The sequence below is a fragment of the Neoarius graeffei genome, chromosome 17 (assembly GCF_027579695.1).
Source record: "Neoarius graeffei isolate fNeoGra1 chromosome 17, fNeoGra1.pri, whole genome shotgun sequence".
NCBI classification, from domain to species: domain Eukaryota; kingdom Metazoa; phylum Chordata; class Actinopteri; order Siluriformes; family Ariidae; genus Neoarius; species Neoarius graeffei.
The window spans coordinates 23,495,294-23,520,646 of NC_083585.1; the positions used below are offsets into that span (position 1 = coordinate 23,495,294).

Here is a 25,353-nt window from a genome sequence, read left to right on the forward strand (position 1 = left end):
GAAACTCTGGTCTCACATGCCATTCGTCTTGATAACAGGATTAGAGAGCATCACCAAGTCCTGAGCTTCCCTTGCCTCACTGCCTCAACCTGGAGTCCGTCCACCTCCTCCAGTGACTGTCTGGAGCCCATGCAAGTTGGCCGTACTTGTCTCTCCGCATCTGAGAGGGAGCGCAGAAGGAGGGACAAGTGTTGCATCTACTATGGCAAGCCTGGCCATTTCCGAGTGTCATGTCCTGAGCTCTTGGGGAAAAGGACCGTCCCGTCCAGCCGAGGGAGGGTTGTGATGGGGACTACCCTCTCTCCTGAACTTCCTGGCCAAGGAGTCTACATCCCTGTCTCCATCTCCTGGGGTGAGTCCGTCCACTCTTGCTAAGCCTTGTTAGACTCCAGGGCTGCTGGAAACTTTATGGATGTTCACTTCGCCTGAAGAATCAATGTCCCTACTGCACCTCTTGAAGTTTCGTTGTCTGTGTCTGCTCTGGATGGCCAAGCTTTAGGTGACAGAAGAGTCACCCAAGTAACTTTTCCAGTCCTTCTCCAGTCTCAGGGTCACAAAGAAGAAATATCCCTGCACCTGATTCATTCACCAGAGTTCCCAGTGATTCTAGGCCTTCCTTGGCTTACCTGCCACAACCCTCGCATAGACTGGGTAACAAGCCAGGTTGTGGAATGGGGCCCTACATGCCATGCCTCTTGTCTGCTCTCTAGTTCTCCTGTGCCTCCTGCCGAGCCCCCTGATCTCACCCTGTTATCTCAAGTTCTCACAGAGTACCAGGATCTGAAGGAGGTTTTTAGCAAAAGCAGGGCTGCTGTTCTTCCTCTGCACTGTGCCTACGACTGTGCCATAGACTTGCTCCCCGGGGCTACCCCTCCTCAGGGCAGGCTGTTCTCCCTCTGTCAGCCAGAATGCAAGGCCATGGATGAATACATCAAGGATGCCCTGGCCTCTGGATTCATCTGACCCTCCACCTCACCTGCTGGTGCAGGCTTCTTCTTTGTCGGCAAGAAGGATGGGGGCCTGCGACCATGTATTGACTACAGGGGCCTGAACAAGATCACAGTGCGCAACCGTTATCCCCTTCCGCTGATGTCCACAGCGTTCGACCTGCTCCAAGGTGCTACAGTCTTCACCAAGTTGGATTTATGGAATGCATACCACCTCATTTGTATCCGACAGGGAGATGAGTGGAAGACTGCCATTAACACCCCTTCAGGACACTATGAGTACCAAGTGATGCCCTTTGGACTTACCAATGCACCAGCAGTCTTTCAGGCCCTTATCAATGATGTCCTGAGGGATATGATCAACAAATATGCTTTTGTTTACCTCGACGACATTCTGATATTCTCCAAGACCTTGCATGAGCACTGCCACCATGTCCGTCAGGTTCTTCAGAGGCTGCTAAAGAACAATCTGTTTGCGAAGGCCCAGAAATATGAGTTTCATGTCCCCGAGGTCTCCTTTCTGGGCTTTATTGTATGGATGGGACAGCTCCAGATGGATCCAGCCAAGACCCTGGCCGTCCGGGACTGGCCCACTCCCAAGTCCATGAAAGAAGTTCAGCGGTTCTTAGGATTTGCTAACTTCTACCGCAAGTTTGTCAGAAACTTCAGTTCTGTAGCAGCGCCCATATCTGACCTCACCAAAAGGACAGGTGGGTCTTATGTCTGGTCTCCTCAGGCAGAGAAGGCTTTCAAGGACCTCAAGCACCGCTTCTGTACGGCACCCATTCTGGTCCTCCCTGACATATCGCAACCCTTCATTGTCAAGGTGGACACTTCAGACAGTGGCATCGGCACGGTCCTCTCTCAATGCTTGGATGGAAGGTTGCACCCCTGTGCATACTTCTCCCACCGTCTGAGTCCTGCGGAGTCCCATTATGATGTGGGGGATTGAGAACTGCTTGCAGTCAAACTGGCCCTTGAGGAGTGGAGGCACTGGCTGGAGGGAGCTCGACATCCATTCCTGGTTTGGACGGACCACAAAAACCTGGAGTACCTCCAGCAAGCCAAGAGACTTAATTCACGACAGGCTAGGTGGGCCTTGTCCTTCAGTCGGTTCAATTTCACTCTGTCATACCGCCCTGGCTCGAAGAACACCAAACCTGACACTCTTTCCAGACAGTTCTCTTCCACCAACAGGGAGAGTGAAGTTGGGCCTATTATCCCTGTGTCCTGGATTGTGGCCCCTGTCCACTGGGGTGTTGAGGAGGCCGTCCGACAAGCTCAATGCCAGGACCCCGGTCCTGGGACAGGGCCACCTGGCCTCTTGTACGTCCCACGTCAGGCCCGGGCCAAGGTTCTCCAGTGGGGTCATTCATCCCCTCTCACTGCCCACCCGGGAGCTCAGAGGACCCTGGATTTCTTGAAAAGACGCTTCTGATGGCCAGGCATGGAGAAAGAAGTGAGGTCATTCGTCCTGTCCTGTGAAGTGTGCACCAGAAGCAAGAACCCACGGCAGCATCCCCAGGGTCTCCTGCATCCCCTGCCCATTCCTCGGCATCCCTGGTCTCATGTGGCAGTCGACTTCATCATGGGCCTTCCAGATTCACAAGGTAACACTGTCATTCTAGTCATAGTTGAGAGATTCTCTAAGGCCTGTCGTTTCATACCGCTATGCAAGCTCCCTTCTGCCCTTGAGATGGCCAAACTAATATTTACCCATGTCTTCTGAGTCTTCGGGCTCCCACAGGACATCGTCTCCAACCGGGGGCCCCAGTTCTCCTCCCGAGTGTGGCGGGGGTTTTGCAAGCTGATCAGGGCCACTACCAGCCTCTCCTCTGGGTTCCATCCCCAGTCTAATGGCCAGACTGAGAGGCTCAACCAGGACCTGGAAACCACCCTGCAAGGCCTGGCAATGGATAAACGGATGTCGTGGAGCACCTGACTGCCATGGGCGGAGTACACCCATAACACCCTGCAGTCATCGGCCACCAGGTTGTCTCCATTCCAATGCCAATTTGGGTTCCAGCCACCTCTGTTTCCTGAACAGGAGGAGGATGCTGGGGTGCCCTCAGTCAACCAGTTCCTGAGACGGTGTCGTAAGACCTGGAACAAGGTCCGGAGGACTCTCATCCAGACTTCCAGGGCCAACCAGACTCAGGCCAACCGCCATAGATGGCCTGCCCACATTTTTTGCCCTGGGCAGCGGGTTTAGTTGTCCGCTAAAGACCTTCTTCTATGGGTGGAGAACCACAAATTTGCCCCTCGTTATGTTGGCCCCTTCAAGGTAGTGTGCAGGGTGAACCCTGTTGCCTACCGGCTCCAGTTGCCCCAGTCCCTTAGAATCAACCCCACATTCCACGTGTCCCTGTTGCGGCCTGTACTGTCGTCCCCTTATGCCCCTGCCCCTAGGAATCCCCCGCCTCCCCGCATCCTCCATGGACTGACCGTGTTCACTGTGCGCCGCCTGCTGGACTCCTGCCGGGTCCGTGGCGGTCTTCAGTACCTAGTGGACTGGGAGGGCTATGGCCCTGAGGAGCGATGTTGGGTCCCCGCTCGGGACATTTTGGACAAAGAACTTTGTCGGGACTTCCATTTGGCCCATCCTGATCGCCCTGGGAACGTCAGGAGATGCTCCTTGGGGGGGGGGTCCTGTTAGGCATTGTGACTATCTTGGCCTCTAGAGGCCGCTATTGCATCTGTGATTTGTGTTTGTTTTGACAGCCATGTGCTTCTTTGTTTTTCATGTACCTTGTGCCCCACCTGTTCTTTATTTACTGCCCCGCCTATTTTCTTAATTGCCAATTTTACCTGGTCATGTGTCCTATTACTTTGGGTATTTTATACTACCCCATTTTGTGCCTCTTGTTACTGAGTCTTTGTGCTGTTCATGTCTAGTCACCTTGTTCTGTGTACTTTGCCTGTCTACTTGTGTTTTTGGAACTCTACTCTCTTAGGACATTTGGACTGCTTCTGTTTACTTGGACCCTTGCCGTTTTTTTGTATCTTCTGAGCATTTGGATTTTTGCTTTCTTTGCCTTGGTTTTGGATTTTTGGACTTTTGAACTTTTGGATGTTTTTCTTGTATCTCCTGTGTGTTTGTATTTTTCTTTTTTGGAGTTTTGCTTTTTCACAAACTTTGGATTTTTTGGACTTCTGGGCTTTGGCGAATTAACTGTTTGAACTTTAACTTTCGTCTCACCTCTCTGCACTTGAGTCATTCCCCTGGTGGCCTAGTAGGGGTTTGCTGGGTTACTACACCAGCGACCCGGGTTTGATTCCCAGCCCAACCGAACACCTACTGAGACACCAGTGGAGGTGACAGTACACTTTATTATGGTGTCGCTTGTAGTCCTTCTGCGCCAGCATTTTGCAGACGCTCACAACATATGCTACGCTCTCAACCTTTTCGCCAAATGACCTACACTTATCAGATTCAACTTGATGGTAGGTATTCTCTCTTATAGAGTTTGTATTCAGTTGCCTGGTCTTGGGCAGCAACCAACAGACTTTCAGTTTCATGCTTCAAGTCACTCTTTACAAGCCAAACCCATGAGCTGTCTGTCTTTAACATCTTGGTATCTCGATCAAACTGCCCATGTAGTGGCATAGCCTCCTTTACAGCAACTTTCTCTTTCACTATCCTTTCCCTCAATGTTTTCCTTCACCAGATTGTTTATGGCTGCTATATACTTCAGCAGATCCTCTTTGCTGCTAGCCAGATACAGGTCTAAGGATCTACGCTCACTGGCTACACACTCCAACTCCAATTAGTTCACGACCTCCACATTTCTGCAGCATGTACAGATGCAGCACATTAGCTCACATATGTCAGAGTCAAGGCCCGCGGGCCAGATCCGGCCCCTGAGAGGGTTTTCTATGGCCCCCGGGATGATATTGATTTATTATTAGAACCAGCCCGCAGTCCGTGTTTTACACGCACCAATACTACATTTCCCATAATGCAGTGGTGGCATAGGCCTACCAAGAGAGAGCATGGAGAGAGTGAGGCGGCTTCATTTCATTCATCAGCATTCATTATCATAACAGCAAAAGTCAACTTTCAGATACCCATCAAATATGGCAAAACGGAAGGTGGACACTGAAAACCGGGGGTTTCAAACAAGGTGGGAGTCGGATTACATGTTCACGGAGGTAGCTGGAAAACCTGTGTGTCTTCTGTGTGGAGAAAGTGTGGCGGTAATGAAAGAGTATAATCTGGACGGCATCATGAAACGAAACACGCGGACAAAGACAAGAATATGGACATGGAACAAAGGCTACAGAAGGTGGAAGAATTAAAACGAGGTCTTAAATCTCGGCAGGCACTGTTCACAAAAGCCAAATCACAAAGCGAGGCTGCTGTCAAGGCCAGTTTTATCGTGGCAGAAGAGATCGCTAAATCAGTCCGGCCATTTACAGAGGGGGATTTTATCAAAAACTGTATGCTTAAAGCTTGTGACGCAGTTTGCCCAGATAAAAGGCAACTCTTTTTAAACGTGAGCCTGAGCAGAAACACCGTTGCTGAGCGTGTAGACCAGCTGTCCATCAATCTAAAAGAGCAACTTGTGAAAAAGGCAAAAGATTTCATCGCATATTCCCTGGCTGTGGATGAGAGCAGCGGCACTTCTGACATTGCACAGTTGTCAATTTTCATCCGCAGAGTGGACTCCAGCCTGAGCGTGACAGAGGAGCTTTTGGCATTACGTCCTATGCATGGCACAACTACAGGACATGATCTGTATGAAGAGGTGTCAAGATGTGTAAATGAGATGGAGCTGCCTTGGGAAAAACTTGTGGGTTTGACAACAGACGGAGCACCTGCAATGTGTGGACACAGGAGTGGACTGGTGGCGAGGATATGGGAGAAGATGCAGGAGGAAAACATCACAGGTGAGCTGACAGCTTATCATTGTATCATACACCAGGAGTCGTTGTGTGGTAAAGCCTTGAAAATGGAACATGTAATGAGCACCATCACGCACGCAGTTAACTTTATCAGAGCCAAAGGTTTAAATCACTGCCAGTTCAAAGCATTTCTGAGCAAGTTAGAAACGGAGCATGGTGATTTGCCCTATCACACTGAGGTGTGATGGCTAAGCCAGGGAAAGGTGCTGCAAAGATATTTCGAGCTGCGTGAGGAGATTTGTCTGTTCTTAGAAAGCAAAGGGAAAGACACAACACAACTCTGAGAAGAAACGTTTCTGTGTGAAATGGCTTTTCTCTGTGATATCACGAGTCATCTGAATGCAATGAACCTGCAGCTGCAGGGTCGGGGTCGTGTCATCTCTGATATGTACAGTACAGTGAAGGCGTTAAACCAAACTGACTCTGTGGGAGCCACAGATGCAGAAAGAAAACTTGAGCCACTTTCCTAGCTGCCAGACCATGAAAGAGAAGCTCTCTACCAGTGTGTTCCCAAGCGCACAGTTTGCTGATCTAATAAGTGTACTTGCCGCTGACTTCTGACGCCGATTTGCTGACGTTGAAGCACAAAAAAGCAGGTTTGAACTGCTCAGTAATCCATTTGCAGTTGACGTGGAACGCTCACCACCAAACCTCCAAATGGAGTTGATTGAGCTCCAATGCAGTGACGCACTGAAGGCAAAATATGCGGCAGTGGGTGCTGCGGAGTTTGCCCGTTTCCTCCCCGACACAATGCCCCAGCTGCGCATCCAAGCTGCTCAAACGCTCTCCATGTTTGGCAGCACATACCTGTGTGAACAACTGTTTTCTTTGATGAAACTGAACAAAACATCACACAGAAGTCGACTTACTGATGAACACCTTCACTCAATCCTGAGGATTTCCTCAGCTCAGAGCCTGACCCCGAACATTGATGAACTTGTACAAAAGATGAGACACCACCAAGTATCAGCCTCAGCCTCAAACAAGTGAACATTACTGTGCAATAACATATTTAGAGTTTTTACTCAGTTAAAGTTAAAAAGTTAAAGTTAAATATTTGTTTTCACAGCACATGTGACTTTTCTTTGAAGAAAGTGTTGTTTTTCTCTTATTTTATTGTATTTCAATCCAATTGTATTTTAAAAATATTTCAGTTGAGTGACTGATAGAAAATTGCTGATATTATTTATTTCTTTGAAGTAAATGTAGCCTACTTTTGCCATTTCCCTGAGGAAATATGCTGATGGTGCCTTGAATAATACCGCTTCATTCATTTAATGTGTATGTTATGGAGATTTTTATATAAAGGAAGTTTGTCTTTTGTGCCTATTGAAAATTAAAAATTACTGACAGAGCCATAAGAAAATATTGCTTTATTTATCCGATCATATAGTAATATACTTTGTATTTGTTAGGTTTTCAGTAGGTTCAATTAGGTTCACTATGTGTGGTCATTTTAATTTTTGTTAATAAACATTCGATCAGTCCGGCCCTTGGCTTGTAGCTATTTTTTTCATTTGGCCCCCTGCCCATTTGACTTTGACACCCCTGCATTAGCTCATTGGTGAAGAGCTCCATACATATAATTTTCCTGTCGTTTCTGTCCATCTCCTGAAGCTCCTTTTTAGTTCACCCAATCACTGCTGCACTGTACCTAACAACTGCAACTGCTCACAAGTTGGTCACCATGATCATGTTTTTACCATTCAGATTATTACTATTATTATTATCTTGAAATTGCTTAGGTTTAGTGTACACATCGTAGTAATAGTTAGACAAGGGTCACTTCTCGCTCAGTTTTCAAGATATCTGGATGAAACTTGGTGTGCATATAGGTAGTGACCATCTGTGATCTCCATATCATGCATGACATCACGATGTCATTTTTTGACATCATAAATTGTTCAGGAATGGCAATGAATGGGACCACCTGGTACAGTACCAGGACAAGCCAGACAAAATTCTTTCCTGCCATCTTCCATAGCCCTTATACCTTAATACTTTTTTGCAGTCATTTGATCTCTGACCTTGACCCTTTGCCAGAATTAGGTCAAAAGTCACTTGTGTTAAATCGTAAATCCTCCCTCAATTTTTCATGAATTTTCACCAAATTGGGTACAGAGAACCTATTTGGGGGGGCTTAATAGTTTGCATTGGTTAAGTGATTTGACCAATTTTCACTGAGTTACATGACCTTGAACTTGTCAATTAGGTGACTCTAGCCAAAAGCCAGAGTTTTGTCTATTCTTCATGGTCTTTGAGCTAGCCTTGCTCCTTTGCCATAGAAAAACATGTTTTAATGAATATTTATAGTTTTGATCTATTGACCTTTGACCTAGGTCAATATTAGGTCACATTCTCAATGGCCTATATCTCAAAGATAAGCAAGATAAGGCCATAGCTACTATTAACCATGAATAGGAAGTCATATGGGCTTTCATTTGGGAACATTGGTTTTGATCTGGAGTGACCTTGACAGGTCAGATCAATGATCTGCATTTTTCACTGGGCTACATCAAGAAGTTGGTGAAAAATAGGAACTTGGTTAATTTTATTAACCACAGAGGTATTATGTCCTTTTCTCTTTGTCATCAGATTCCAGACAAGTGGCTTCATTTCTCTCAGTTCTGTGACCTTGACCTTTGTCCCAAGGCCTCAGGTGTGGAAATGGGATACCACTGTGCCCTTGGCGTAGTACCTCTAGTTATTATTATTTATAATTTATATATTATTTATTATTTATATATTATTTGTCATACTTTCTCAACTACTTCTCTCCAAACACTCAACAAATCTCAATGAATTATTATTATTATTATTATTATTATTATTATTATTATTATTATTATTTAAACATTTTAAAATAAAATTCAAAATTCGACTATATTCAAGATATTTCTGTTGCAGGTTAAATTCGATCTCAGGTTAAACCTGTATTCAACCTTGGTAGAACTGGTGAACCACATTTTGCCTAGGTAAAACGTGTATTCAACATCAGTTCAACTGTCTGAAACAGTGGCGGCTGCTGGTTTTTAAAACAGGGGAAGCCCATTTTACGCATTCATCGTAAAACCTGTAGGCCTGATATCAAAGCATAGAAAGGTGTGCCCCATTAGCATAGTGAACTAGACAACCCTACCTAGTGGCAGAAAGTATTTTTGCTTGTACATTTCATGTTATAGTCTGGCTTGCCAGGCTAGTGCCTCATATCCTTAATCAAAAATATCAAACATCCAAAAATCACTGGCTATTCAACGAAGAGCCTTGAACATCATACCCTGATATGCAACACAGAGTCTTTAACACAACACCCAGCTGTGCAACACATCCTTGAACATCTTCTGCAACACAGTCTGGAAATTCATAACCAGGTAGGCTATGCAACACACAGAACCTTGAATATTATACCCAGGTATAACCTATAACACAGAGCCCACCATTCTCTTAACATTACTGAACAATATACACACTTCAGATTCATGAACATGAACACTATTTATACACATATTCTGCCCTCTGCTCCTTTTCCAGAAAATGGTCTGTGACCCTGTCATACTAGCTGGTTGTGCTTTCCAGAGACTTTACCAATTTCTGTTAGCAGCTAGCACTGCAGATCCCAATAAGGCTCAAGCTAGCCTACAACCAGATTGAACTACAAATGAAATAAACAAGTGAATTCACGAATGATCAAACTGATAGAATGGATGAAAGTTAACGGAGCACAATGAGTAATATTTACATTTATTTACAGAGTAATGTACAGAGACATCAATGAGAAGAACCGTTTATATGAAAAGAAATTCGGACAGCCCTTTGGCACACGACTACACTTTCTCGACATCCGCTGGGGACTGACTGATCATACTTCCGTGGTCCTCGCCGAAGTACCGCCCTCCTCATGTCTTTCAAACACTACCTCCAATAATCCTTTATCAGTCCGGCTTCTTGTCCCTCCCACTGTCTTGTTTAGTCCCAGAGAAGCCCGGCTTCCCTGGAAGTGACGATTTTGTTGATTTTAACCAATAACAACTAGCCGAAATTGGCTGTTCAGAGCCGTCTCGTAGACTGCAACGGATACCCGGCTGCCAGTCAGTGTTGCCAGATACTGCTGACGTTTTCCATCCCAAAATATGTTCAAAACCTGCCAAAATGCACTTAAAACCGCCCAATCTGGCAACACTGCTGCCAGTCCATAGAGCCCATTGAAATAAGAAAGGTTACAGCCTGGCAGCAAAGGTGATTCTTGTAGCGAACTGCAGGTTTGTCAGACATCACTCAAATAAGTTACAGGATAGTTATGAACATAAATACAATCTTGGGCATATATTATGTTATGCAAGTTATTGTTTTAATGAGAATTCAACGTCGTAGACGCCGCAGTTTGGGGAGAGAATTTTAGGGGAAGCTCGGTTTCCCTTGTTGTCTCTGAGAAATCGCCCCTGGTCTGAAAAGGGATTTTTTTTTAAATGGGGTGTCATTAAAAAAATAGGGGCATATTTTTTTTTTTGGGGGGGGGGGGGGGGGGGGTTGAAATAATAAAAAAGAAAATGGAAATTGTTATCTTCTCTCTCACATGCTCTCTCTCCTCTTTCTACCCACTAACCTCCTCTCTCTGGTCCTCATCACCTGGATTCCCTTCCCTTTATGTCATACTTTCTCAACTACTTCTCTCTAAACACTCAACAAATCTCAATGAAATCAAGATTTTTTTATCGTACTCACCAGGATTTGAATTCACACCTTCCAGATCTGCAGTCTACAGTATTTACCATGACACTACTCAGGTTAACATTGCAAATTCTCCCATACCGTAACAAAAAGCAAACCCAAATCCTAAAATAAAGCTAATCCAAACCCGAACAAAAAGCTAACTCAAACCCTAAAATTAAACTAACCCAAACCTGAACAAAAAGCTAACCAAACCCCTAAAATAAAACTAACCCAAACCCTACCAAAAAGCTAATCCAAACCCGAACAAAAAGCTAACTAACCCAGACCCAAACAAAAAGCTAACTCACACCCTAAAATAAAACTAACCCCAACAAAAAGCTACCTCTCTCACTTACTTAGATCCTCCCATGTCTAGTGACCTCTCTCAAAACATACAAAAATTCTAAATTTAACCTAGATTGAATGCTGTCAATATATTTAACCTACACAGCAAAATCCCCAGTGTTGAATTGACACCCAGAGTGTTTATATAGGTCCAACTGGACACAAATTAACTCTGAAAGTGTTAATTCAACACTGAGGAATTTGCTGTGTAGGTAAAATGTGGTGCACCAATTCAACCTAGGTTGAATACAGGTTTAACCTGAGAACGGATTTTATCTGCAATATTTCCACTTACTAAAATGCCATTTTTCATCGTGTAACTGGTTTCTATTCTAAGAAAACCTGATTTAGAATGCAGTAAATTAAACATTCAAGAGCGAAATTCGTATAAAGATTAATTGAACATTGAGTGAGTCCCCATGAGCTTTAAATGCTCTAGGTTTTGAATCCCTGATAAAGTTTTAATGAGGATGAATAAATTAATTTGAAGCTTGTTTTGTAATCGTATTACAAGAAACACAGTACAACAGAAAGTTGGACACATGACTTTTTTTTTCACGTCAGATTTGATTAGCTGAATTGACGGCTTGTCTTCCCACAGTCGAGCTGTCCAGATTGTCTGGTCTTGCCAGGGTCCAAGGCAGAGGTTAAATACAGCCTGATAGATTCCCAGTTTCCTGGATCTTTGCCTGTCTGGCATTATATAGTTCCCATAGTTCTACATTTAGAGTCTTCTTGTAAATGACTAATTATTCTGGTACTCCATAGGGCAGACAGCAAAATACATAAATTTTGTGTTTGGGCCACGAGGCTCCCAGTAAATCACAGGAAGTAATTCTGAAGCAGACAACATTTGTTGAAATAAAACATCAAACACATTTTTTTTTTCTACGGTGTATAAATCGTGTATGCAAGAGGTATTTATCTTGTGAACGTTTTTTTTTTTTTCTCTCAGAGTAATTTTAAACTAGGTGTGTTAATCATAGAGCTCTTCAAAGCTAGATCCTTTTTTTTCTTTTCTTGAAATGAGTTATTTTTCCTCATTTCCAGCATAAAAAAAAAACATTTAACCTCTTCAGGTCCTCTGGAATCTGTCTTCATGTGCTCTCTATAATAAGCAGCGACTTATTACACTGGTCCTGCCTTCAATATTAAGAGCAACACTGCTCTTGAAGCACACTGGATACCACATTTGAACTATTAATTTGTTCAACGAATCCAATCACATTTGCTCTGATCTTGTTCAACCTGAAAGCAATTCCTTTTTTTTAATTAATTGTGTTTTTTCTTCTTCTTTTCATGCTCTGGCTAGCATCATGGAGAGAATAAATTACTCTCCAAATAGAGATGACACCTAGTGTAAAGATTAAGGGATGCATAACAATTTCTGACTGAAGTTGCTATTTACCTAATTATGTGCGAAAGGAAGAGGGTAAGACGTTTCTTTCGGCTCACATGGATTCATTATTAATGGCATTGAAAATGAAAGGGAGACAGAGAGGAGAAAGGGTGATAGAAATGCTCCGTACAGTATTTGTAAATCAGATTTTAATAGATGTGCTGTCGTGTGATCAAGGTTTTTTTTTTTTTTTAAGTCCATGCAAATCACATTGTTAGGGTTATTCATGGAGCTAGTTTTGTACCCATGGGAACATAAGCACGGGAAATGAAATAAAGGTGCAAGAAGGTCATTTCCCATTACAAAAGCACAAAATTTGCACAAGACCTCTGTAAATTATGGCCTTAAAATGAGAGCAAAAATGTATCATTTGGCAACACGAGACCTATTGTGCAAAGGGAAACTGTTCACGACCATGAGGAGAGTAGTAAAGCCGAGTTTTTCCTTTAAAAGGTACTGCACACGTGTTTGTTGTTTTTTGCTGTAAACCAGGCTTGTAGTATTGAGTCCGACTCGTGCCCTAATTTTAAGGACTCATGTCGTGACTTGGACTTGAGCACTGATGACTCGGACTTAGACTCAGACTCGTACATTAACTGCATTTGGACTCGTAAATGGGAGACAAGGATTTTTTATTTTTTCATTTTTTGTAACATGCCATAATAATTTGGCATAAGATATTTATATCTACATTAGTTTTTGTACTAGAGCGGCACGGTGGTGTAGTGGTTAGCACTGTCGCCTCACAGCAAGGTCCTGGGTTCGAGCCCCGTGGCCGGCAAGGGCCTTTCTGTGCAGAGTTTGCATGTTCTCCCCGTGTCCATGTGGGTTTCCTCTGGGTGCTCCAGTTTCCCCCACAGTCCAAAGACATGCAGGTTAGGCTAATTGGTGGCTCTAAATGGACCGTAGGTGTGAGTGTGAATGGTTGTTTGCCTCTGTGTCAGCCCTGCGATGACCTGGCGATTTGTCCAGGGTGTACCCCGCCTCTCACCCATAGTTAGCTGGGATAGGCTCCAGCTTGCCTGCGACCCTGTAGAACAGGATAAGCAGCTACAGATAATGGATGGATGGATGGATAGTTTTTGTACTAATTTTGTGCAAGAGTGTCACAGCTGCATGCCTTGATGCGTGCATCAGATAGACTGGATAGCGCATGTGCCAAGCGGACTATCGCATGCACCGTAATCAACTCGCACCTGCACAGGATTAAGGCGCAATGAGTGCACCGATATAAAAACTGTGAAAACGCACTTACTTTACAAAGTATTGAGTTGCATTGCTGACACACGACAAAGCCTTATTTCCTTGTTTGGTTTCCTGTCTCTCATCTTCAATTTTGCTGAGTCTACAATAGCCTGTTTGTGCATCGCTTGACCTATTGCCTGTTTCACCGTTTAACAATTTTTCCTGCCGTTCTGGATTGTTTACCATCTTCACTTGTATTAATAAACACACCTTCTGCACTTACATCCATTTCCCAACAATCTCTGACAGAATACTTCACACTCCCTGACAAAGAGAAGCACAGTCACCTGTTCATACGTCATGTTCAGGAACAAACTAATGTTAATGGAGCCAAAACAGCCACCGTCAAATGGTGCGGTTGGAGTGCTGGACTCGACTCAGATCAAAAGTGGACTCGACTCGAATTTTTCTTTAATGACTTGGACTTGACTCAGACTTGAACACTGGGGACTCAAGACTGGACTCAGACTCAAGGTTCAGTGACTTGACTACAACACTGCTGTAAACTAAGTGATACATCTATTTTGTAATGAAACACATCAGCGCTGATGCTAATATTGACAAAATGACCATTTATATAACAATTGGCATTGTATGGTTTGAAAACGGCTCAAAGCACCATCTATGGGTTAAAGTCATCCTGACCCTTACAAGGCCGATGCAGATGTAGAGTGAACTGTTTGGTACTTCACTATGTCATGAACATTTTATAAAAAGAAATGTTATTTACCAGCTGGGAGGTCCATATCGTGAAATACTGTGACCAAGGTCTTGAAAGTACTAAGCGAGGCCCTCTGGGCTGAGGTCAGTATTCAAGGCCGAGGTCACGGTATTTCACCGTATGGATCGACCTTAAGCTGGTAAATAATATATTTATTTTTTTCTTTACCAAACTCTAACAGAAAACGAGAGCACCTGAAAGGGAAAACCGAGCCGAGCCGCCATTTTGAATCCTCATTCACGCCTGTAATGCAAATTGCTTTCTCCTCAGTATACAAGTGCACTTCCATGGCAGGGGAAAAAACTACATTTTGCCGCCTACAGTATGTAGTCCCCTATTTATACAAATAAGAGTCATTCAGGATTCAGCCATGTTTTTGCTCGGTGTTAGCAAATTACAGGTTTTTAGCTTTCTCCTGAAATGTTTTCTTTTATTTCTTCTTCCTCAGGGTAGAAAAACTCGCTTTCGCTGTGAACACTGTCGTTATCGCTATCCATGCTATAAATTAATGCGATTCTCCTGAGAAATGCTGGCAAAAATTTATAAGATTTTTGATAAAGAACTAGAGACCAGAGGTTTAAGCTGTGACACGTGGAACATGGGGTGGATGTGTCACATGGTGAGTGGTAGTGCCAGTCTGATGGAACATGGGTTGATTACCTTTTTGATGAGGAAGAGTCCTAGGTACCTGGGAGCCAGCTTGTGGGAGACGGTTCTGAGTGGCATATGGCGTGTGGAGAGCATGACTTGTTGCCCCACCTGGTAAGTGGGTGCCTTAGAGTGGCATTTGTCGGCCTGCCTCTTGGATGCTAGGGTGGAGCAAATGAGTTTTCTCCGGGCCAATGCCCATGTCCTCCTGCAGTGGCATATGAAGGTCTGGGCTGAGGGTATGGTGACCTCCTCCTCTTGGTTGGGGAAGAGTGGTGGTTGGTAACCTAGGGAGCACTGGAAGGGTGAGAGACCTGTGGCAGATGAAGGAAGAGTGTTATGAGCATACTCAATCCAGGGTAGGTACTTACTCCAAGAACTGGCATCCCTGGACGCCATGCATGGAGTGCAACCACCAAAGCCTGGTTCGCCCATTCTGTCTGGCCATTGGTCTGTGGGTGGAAGCCTGAGGTGAGACTACAGGTGGCCCTGATGAGTTTACAGAAGGCCCTCCAGAACTGTGCAGTGAACTGAGGGCCCTGGTCAGAAATGATGTCAGTGGGTAGTCCATGTAGGCGGAAGACGTGGTGGACGAGTAATTCTGCGGTTTCTTTGGCTGAGGGGAGCTTTGGCAGAAAAATGAAATGGACGGTCTTGGAGAAACGGTCAATGACAGTGAGGATGCATGTGTTGCCACCTGAGTTGGGGAATCCTGTAACGAAGTCCAGGACGATATGAGACCAAGGTCAAAGTGGAGTCGGGGGGGGGGGGGGGTCTTAGCAAGCCGGCAGGGGATTGATTGGTTGTCTTGTTCCGGGACCATGTGTCGCAGGCTGCCACAAACTCCTGGACATCCTCCTTGATGGATGGCCACCAAAAGCGCTGCTGGATGAGTGCCAGGGTTCGGGCGGCTCCTGGATGACAGGCCAGCTTGGAGCCATGACCCCACTACAGCACCTGGGTTTGCACAGAACAGGGAACAAACAGATGGTTAGGAGGAATGTTGTTGGGGTTACCTTCACTGGGGTCCTGCTCCAGGGCCTTCCCCATGAGCGTCTCAACCTCTAGAATGGCGGCTCCCACCAGGCAGCGTGAAGGAAGGATGGTCTCGGGTGGCTTAGGCTCCTCTTGGTGGGAAGAAAACATCCTGGACAGGGTGTCAGGTTTGCCGTTCTTGGAGCCTGGGCGGTAGGATGAGTGTGAAGTTGAACTGGGAGAAGAAGAGAGACCAACGGGCTTGACGGGAATGAAGGCATTTAGCGGACTTGAGATACTCCAGATTCTTATGGTCAGTCCAGACTAGGAAGGGGAGCTCTGACCCCTCGAGCCAGTGCCTCCACTCCTCCAAGGATAGTTTAACAGCCAGTAGTTCTCGGTCGCCAATGTCGTAATTCTGTTCGGCTGGGGATAGCTGGCAGGAGAAGAAGGAGCATGGGTGGACCTTGTCACTGGCCCTCTGGGATAGTATAGCTCCAACCCCTGACTCGGAAGCATTGACCTCGACAATAAACTGCTTGGTAGGATCAGGCATGGTGAGAATGGGTGCTGTGGTAAACCTGTGCTTGAGCATGGAAAAGGCTTTCTCTGCTTCCTCCCCCACTTGAATTGGGTCTTGGTCGAGGTCAGGGCTGAGAGAGGTCCAGCCACCATGCTGAAGTTGCGAAGGAAGCGCCTGTAGAATTGGTGAATCCTCGGAAGCTCTGGAGCTCTCATCTCAAAGATGGGGTGGGCCAATCAGCAACTGCCTCAAGCTTGAGGGGGTCCATCTGGATCCTTGCAGGGGAGATGATGAATCCCAGAAATGAGACAGAGCTCTGGTGAAATTCGCTCTTTTCCGCCTTGATGAACAATTTGTTCTCTCGCAGGCACTAGAGGACCTGCCTGACATGACCCCGATGTTCCTCCAGGGAGCGGGAGAAGATCAGGATGTAATCCAGGTACACAAAAATGAAGATGTTTAGGAAGTCCCTTAAGATGTCATTAACGAGTGCCTGGAAGACTGCGGGCGCGTTGATCAGGCCGAAAGGGCCCACGAGGTACTCGTAGTGACCAGTGGTGGTGTTAAAGGCCATTTTCCACTCATCCCCCTCCCTGATCCTGAGGACATGGTATGCATTGCGTAGATCTAACTTGGTGAATACCTTGGCTCCCTGGAGTAGTTCAAAGGCTGTGGTCATGAGCAGTAGCGGGTAGCGGTTCTTGACCGTGATTGCATTGAGACCCTGATAGTCAATGCAGGGGCGGAGCGACTTGTCCTTTTCCATGAAGAAGAATCCCACCCCTGCTGGGGAAGAGGAAGGACGGATGATCCCAGCTGCCAAAGATTCGGAGATGTACTTCTCCATGGCTTGCCTTTCGACAAAAGAGAGAGAGTAGAGTCGTCCTTTGGGTGGCGCTGTCTGGGGTAGGAGGTCGATTCCACAGTCATAGGGTCTATGAAGAGGGAGGGACACTGCTCGGGTCTTGCTGAAAACAAGTTTGAGATCCAGATATTCCAAAGGCATGTGAAGGAGGTCAGGGAACTCACTGGCTGAAGGCTGCGGTGGTTTGGTGGAAGGCAGAGCAGAGTTCAGACAGGAAGCTAGGCAGGACTGGCTCCAGCCTAGGATGATGTTGTCAGCCCAGTTAAGGTGGGGGTTGTGCTGCATTAACCATGGTAATCCTAGGACGATGGGTACGTGGGGGTTGTTCCTGATGTGAAGCTGGATGGTTTCTGAGTAGTTACTGGAAATCCTTAGGGTGAGCGGGGCAGTAAGGTGGGTGATGCTGGTCAAGCCATTGAGTGTCAGGACAGTGAGAGGAACGTCGAGAGCAAATAGCAGGATTCCCAGACGCTTGGTGGTGGCGGAGCAGATCAGGTTCCTGTCTGCCCCTGAGTCGATGAGGGCCTAGAGGTGGTGATGCAGGTTGTAACGGATAATGATGACAGGAAGTATTGGACAATTAGTGGGGGACTGGTTCTGAGCGTTGTCCACCAGGGCCTCTCAATTCACTGGTGGGCTCATCCTTTTAGCGGGCAGGCTCGGCAGATGTGTCACAGCTGACCGCAGTAGAAGCAGGCCCCCGTGCTCTGCCAGCGATGTTGTTCCTCCAGTGACACCCGAACCTGGTCTACCTGCATGGGTTCGATGGACGCGGCGGGAGGTGGAGAGGAGGTGAACCTGGGGCAGTTCTTCTCTCTCCTCTGTTGCTGGATCCAAGCGTCAATGTGGTTGGTGAGGTCCATGAGGCTGGAGAGGTCTGATGGCAGTTCCCACAATACCAACTCGTTCTCGATGGCGTCGGACAAGCCATGCAGGAATGCGTTGATCTGGGCGTTCTCGTTCCAACCGCATGAAGCCGCCAACATCCAGAACTCGATGGCATAATCCGAGGTAGACCGGGACCCCTGCCGCAGCTCCATGAGCTCTCTGGCCGCCTCCCAGCCGGACAGAGAGCATTCGAAAGTTCACCTCCTCTCCTTGGAGAAATCCTTGAAACTGGAACAAAAGGGTGCATTGGCATCCCAGACCGCAGTTCCCCACTCTCTGGCCTTGCCGGTGAGGAGCATTATTGTATATGCTACCCGGGAGTGTTCTGTGGGGAAGGCCAGAGGTTGCAGTTCTAGGATCAATGAACATTGAGACAAAAACGATCTGCAAGTACCTGGCTCTCCATTGTGGGGCTGAGGTGCTGGAAGTCTTGGTTCATGGAGAAAGGCGGTGACAGGAGCTGAAGTAGGAGACGGCTGAGCAGGGGTAGGCACGGCTTGACAGCGCTTCATCTGCATGGTGAGAAGGTTGAGTGCATTGGACAGGGTGGTGAGGTTCTGGGTAATTTGTTGTAGGTCTTGTTGGTGGGTCCCGAGGAGAGTCCCTTGCTGCTGGATGGCCGTTCTCAGATGGGTGAGTTCCGCTGGATCCATGTTGGCCAGAACATACTGTTAGGGCTAGTGGAGGTATGGTGAAGTTAGGATCCAAAAACAGAACACAGACAGTAATCCAATAAATAAGATAATTTAATACAGGGAAGAAAGGGTGTGGCAAAAGATAAACAAACAGGACAAAAAACAAATAGCAAAAATAGTCAGGGCAAAATGAGAACAAACAACTCGACAAAAACATGAGACAGGCAAAGACAAAAGAGCTAGCGCAAAAAAACATAAACAAGAAAAGACCCTTAGTGCAAAAACCACGAACCAGAAATAACCCTTAGTGCAAAAAAACAAGATCCAGAAAAATGCTAGTGCAAAAACCATGGACAAGAGAAAAACCATGAGGAGCAAGAGAGGCACAGAAACGGCTCGAGAAGCAAATGAGACGTTCTGGCAAAAACAGAGTCTGAGAATGGCCTTTATATAAGCAGCAATGAAAACCAGGAAGTGAGTTCAGGGGAGAAGGAATTCCTGTCCCAGATCCGGATAGGCGCTGGCGTGAGCGATCCGTAATCTCCGGAGTGGATGTCCGGGGTGGAGCATGACAAGCAAACTCTTTTCAAACTTTAAATCAGCCTAACGCTACTAGAAAAGAAACATTTCTACATGTTGTTAATTTGGCAAGATTATGCTAAAACATATTTCTGAAAGGACTTCAGATAAGTTGGCATTATTCATGTTAGCATAACTCTGTTTTTACATTCTAACTAACAGTGTCCAAGTTAACTAGCTATGTGCCAACATTAGTTGTAGACAAGGCTATGGCAACTTGTCGGGCAAATCCATAGAAAGCCATTTGACTAACCAGACTGCATAGCTATTGCAATGTTATCGCGAGCTCTAAAAGCACAGAAAACTTTGTTGCAAGCTTTCTCTTGGAATAAAACCTTTTATATACCTCAATATGCTTCTGTGGGGGGCGGCACAGTGGTGTAGTGGTTAGCACTGTCACCTCACAGCAAGAAGGTCCTGGGTTCGAGCCCAGCGGCTGACGAGGGCCTTTCTGTGTGGAGTTTGCATGTTCTCCCCGTGTCCACTTGGGTTTCCTCCGGGTGCTCCGGTTTCCCCCACAGTCCAAAGGCATGCAGGTTAGGTTAACTGGTGACTCTAAATTGACTGTAGGTATGAATGTGAGCGTGAATGGTAGTCTGTGTCTATGTGTTAGCCCTGCGATGATCTGGCGACTTGTCCAGGGTGTACCCCGCCTCTCACCCATAGTCAGCTGGGATAGGCTCCTGCGACCCTGTAGGACAGGATACAGTAAGTGGCTACAGATAATGGATGGATGCTTCTGTGGTTTGCAGGGTGAGTTTTTGTAGGCTGTGATGTGGTTCATTTTTGGCAAACAAAGCAAACATTTGAATGAATGAATGAATGAATGAATGAATTTATTTATTTATTTCAAACATGTATAAAAATGTATGTAACTATTCGTACATACAAAAGAAAGAAAACGAGAAATTAAAAAAAATAAAATAAAATAACATAAAGAGCTAAGACATTACAAAACACCACACATTGTTCGAAAAAGGAGTGGAAAGAAGTACAATACTTTTAAAACGAAACGAATCTTTAATCCTTTCAGAAAACTGAAACATGGGTTCTAGGTATGGCCATGGGTGCGTGCATTCCCCAGAAGAACCGCCTCCTTCTATTCTGCCATCAACTGATCGTGTTTAAATAATGCTGCTGAGAAATCATTGATCTTGATTTTATACAGTCTATGGACGTGACGTGACCCTAGTGATTACTGATCGGCTGTCTCAGTGTCACCTGTGAAAAAACAATCACGTTTTATAAAAGAAAAGAAAAAAATCCACTTTCAAAGCTGCTTCATAGTAACGTGTAACGAGGACCTTAACGAAAATGTAGTGGAGTAAAAAGTACGATATTTGCCTTTCAAATGTAGTGAAGTTAAAGTCATAATTTTCCAAAAAAAATACTCAAGTAAAGTACAGATACTCAAAAAGTGTACTTAAGTACAGTACTCAAGTAAATGTACTTGGTTACTGTCCACCTCTGGGAATAAACGAGGATAAACGAGCTACTTCATATAAGTGTGCAATTAACCCATATTCAATTACACTCAAATACAATGTTACTGTGTGTTGTTTGTACAAGTATTAATGTCAAAATCACACACAGAGTAATTTGATGGCAGCCAGTGAATTTCTGAAACCAAACTATTTTCAAACAGGCAAATAATTGGCACTTATCTAATAAACTAATAATCCTCAAAAGGCAGAAAAGAACATGAGTGAGTCAAAGAAATAGATCCAAAAGTAGTGTGCTAAAATAATTCTCAATTAAAGTCTTGGTTGAAAGTGATCTTGTGTCAAGTCAAGGAAGACCTGTGGATCAATAAGTGTTTGGAGGTTGTGGAGATTGACTCTTTTCTGAATGTGTTGTCTAGTCAGGATGCAGCGAAGAGTTGAACCTGTGTGATCAATTCTGAGACGAGAATTACAAGAAATGAAATAATTCTGCCAGTGACCACCATCAGTTTTCAGATATAAGGATCCAAATAATTACTAAAAGCTCTACAAGCTTTACCAAGATGTCGCCAACTTTGCCTCATTCATTGTTTCATTGCACTTCCTTTAGTAAAGTTCAATAGTTCTGTAATGTTCAGTAGTTCTGAACTGAAACCAAAGTCTGTATTTTAGCAGCTTATAGTTGGGCTCATGCTGCATGTGATTGAACTGCAATTTTGTTGTGTGTTTAATCACTGCAAGCGCAGCTTCTTTTAAATCACTGGTTTGGCCATTTTCCAGATTTACTGTGAAACAGGAAAATGATAAAAAATTGTCATTAGTAAAAGCACTTGAGTTTGTTGAAAGTCGCTTATGCATAAAGATCTATATACGTTATTTATAAACCCATTCATTATCTGTAACTGCTTGTCCTGTGCAGGGTTGCACGCAAGCTGGAGCCTATCCCAGCTGACTATGGGCGAGAGGCGGGGTACACCCTGGACAAGTCACCAGATCATCGCAGGGCTGACACATAGGTGGTGTTTACATTAGACCGTATCCGTCTCATTTTCGTTGCGGATGCACTGTCCGTTCACATTAAAACGCCGGGAAACGACTCCACAGGCGGAATAACTTGAATCCGCCAGGGCCCACGTATTCAACCCAGTTCGTATCTGATCCGGTGCTGTGTAAACATTGAGATACGAGGAAACGCAGTGCTGAGCTCTAGCTGATATCGTCATTGGACAACGTCACTGTGACATCCACCTTCCTGATTCGCTGGCGTTGTTCATGCCACGTTGGTCATGTGACGCGACTGCTGAAAAACGGCGCGGACTTCACTTCCTGCTATTGTTTCCGCCTTGTATCACCTTTTTGTTTTTCATTAAAGAGTATAAAAGTATGAATATAATGCTTTGCTTTGTCATTCTTAATGTTGTTCATGGTAAGATGCAAATACTGCCCATTGTGTAGTTATGATTGTCTTTAGGCTTGCCATCCTTCCACTTGCAAGTGGTGAGTGACTTGCGCATGCCCGATATGCACTGGGATCACACACACAGCGGCTCAGTCCCGAATCACTGCTCGTGCGCTTCATTCGCGCGCTCTGTGAGCTGCGCAGGGCCGGAGTGCGCACCCTCCAGAGGGCACTCGCTGTTCAGGGCGGAGTGATTTGGAGCGCAGCCGCTGAGGAGGAAGCGCTGAGCCACACTGACACATTTCAACTTACGTGCCGTCTAATTAGTCATGTGATTAGCGTATCCGTGTATTGGCGTTGCTGTGTGCACGCGAATCGTGTATTGGCGTTGCTGTGTGCACGCAAATCGTTTTAAAAATGTTAATCTGATGATCCGCTGATACGGTCTAATGTAAACACCGCCATAGAGACAAACAACCATCCACACACCTTCACATTCACACCTACGGTCAATTTAGAGCCACCAATTAGTCTAACCTGCATGTCTTTGGACTGTGGGGGAAACCGGAGCACCCGGAGGAAACCCACACAGACACGGGGAGAACATGCAAACTCCGCACAGAAAGGCCCTCGTCGGCCGCTGGGCTCAAAGCCAGAACCTTCTTGCTATGAGGTGACAGTGCTACCCACTACACCACCGTGCTGCCCTATGTATGTATAATTTATAAATACAATATAGAATTTATAAAATATAAAAGTAACACATGAATACAGAATACAGGTATGACATCCCTTCTTCGAACACACCACATTGAACACGTTGAACTGGGAGCTGAAAGGGAAAAAATGACCAAAATGTCTCCTACCTTGTAAACATGTTTAATCAATATCAAGTTTGATCGGTGTTAAATGCTCTCCATCCATGGATGGTATGAAATTCCAAGCAGGCCACATTTCAGTATACACTTGGTGCCAAAAAGCTAAAGTTCATGAAGAGCTGGGTAAGGCAAAATTCATTGCAGTTATTACTGATAGATGGACAACCTGAGCAGCAGAGGGTTTTGTTCCCATTACAGCACATGACATAAATGCGTAATATGTCAGAAATTAAAATCTATTCTATTCATTCTCTTTAATTTGTCGTTTGCATGAAGTTAAATAAAAAGAAAAAAATGTTTGAAGATCAAAGTTGGTTAAATTTATTCCATGCGAAACCACAACACAAACTAAACCATGGCCAAGAAAATGAGGACCGAAAGGTGAAAGGGATGAACTGTTGCACATCTATCTTGCTTATACTGTAGCTATATATATTAAGGATATGGTAGTATAATAGGCTTGAAATAAGAAGTTATTTTGAACAAATGTTCATCCTTGCCACTCAACAGTACACCAAAAAGACATAAGAGGTAGGAGGTAAGAGGCAAAAACACCATCTTGGATACTTTCTTATCCATAGCTTTATGTCCAAAGGGCAATAGAGAAACTGAGAGACAAACACATGCAGACATGCAGGGGGAAAGATAGAAAGAGAACCGGCTCGTACCAGGATCGCATGTTCCCAATGGTTGCATGGTCATTACCCACTCGTCATTGCTCCAATCCAAAAAAATCCTTCTCATGCCCATCATGTCAGTTCAATCCATCCTTGCTACTGGCAACTCCATTTACTCCCTGATGGAAAGTGATGGAAAACCAATTGGGGACACAGGGGTGTACAAGTGCGGTACATGGTCACACAAAATCACGTAGACAGGCAATCTGGAGTGATGAAGAGGCCTGCTCCCCAGATACATTGTGTCCTCCATGATCTCCTTCAGGCATCACTGAGTCCTGACTCACCCACACATCAGCACATATCAAACTAAAACTCAACTAAAAAACAATGGACACTGTGGGACACAAAGTAGGATGCATTTCGAAAGCAATTGCTTCTCTTAATTTTTTTATTTTTTTACTTTTTTATTTTTTTTAAATGTGCTTCATGGGAGATTTTGGAATTCTGGATTTTAGATATTTATATATTTTTGAGTTTTGCATACTGTATAAGGAACAAACTATGATGTGCCATGTTGTTACATGAAAATAATAAACAACAAAGTGGAGGTACATTTACCAAACTAAAAAAGTTAATTATTTTCCAATAACAGCATATCCTGAATTGTTTTATTCCACTTACACCACCACAATTTGTCAACATTTTTTTTTTTTACATTTTATTAATTAGCAACATATAGACTATATTTCCAAAGTTTGTAGCCACCTGACCGTCACACCCATATGTGCTTGTTGAGCATCACATAAAAATGGAGTCCCCTTTTTGTGCAAGGAAGGTTATCCATTAAATTTTGAAAGATGGTTATGGGAATTTGCTCATTCAGTCATAAGAGTATTAGTCACTGTCTGGCACTAATGTTGGGTGAGGAGGCCTGCTGCACAGTCATTGTTTGAAATAATTCCCAAAATGAACAACAGGGTTGAAGTCAGAGTTATGTGCAGGCCACTCGAGTCCTTCCAAACCAATCTTGGCAAGCGGTTTCTACATGGTCCTCACATTGTGCACAGTGGCATTATGATGCTGGAACATGTTTCAATCCCTTAGTTTCAGTGAAGGGAATTCTTAATGCTACAGTATACAAAGACATCCTGGACAACTGTGTGCTTCCAACTTTGTGGGGTGTGAAGGTTAGGTGTCCACATACATTTGGCCTATATGTATACAAATATGTGTATGTATACACAAATATACATGTACAGTGGTGCTTGAAAGTTTGTGAACCCTTTAGAATGTTCTATATTTCTGCATAAATATGACCTAAAACATAATCAGATTTTCACACAAGTCCTAAAAGTAGAGATAAAGAGAACCCAGTTAAACAAATGAGACAAAAATATTATACTCGGTCATTTATTTATTGAGGAAAATGATCCAATATTACATACCTGTGAGTGGCAAAAGTATGTGAACCTTTAGGATTAGCAGTTAATTTGAAGGTGAAATTAGAGTCAGGTGTTTTCAATCAATGGGATGACAATCAGGTGTGAGTGGGCACCCTGTTTTATTTAAAGAACAGGGATCTATCAAAGTCTGATCTTCACAACACATGTTTGTGGAAGTGTATCATGG

The 25,353-nt window shown here is 44.7% G+C and overlaps 1 protein-coding gene and 1 pseudogene across 1 annotated transcript in view; both read left to right on the plus strand.

Annotated features, from left to right (window-relative positions):
• The window catches only part of grik4 (glutamate receptor, ionotropic, kainate 4), a 645,415-nt gene that overhangs the window by 194,645 nt on the left and 425,417 nt on the right, over positions 1-25,353 (plus strand). The gene's annotated exons all lie outside the window — the stretch shown is intronic.
• Positions 5,025-6,842, plus strand: LOC132864639 (general transcription factor II-I repeat domain-containing protein 2-like; annotated as a pseudogene).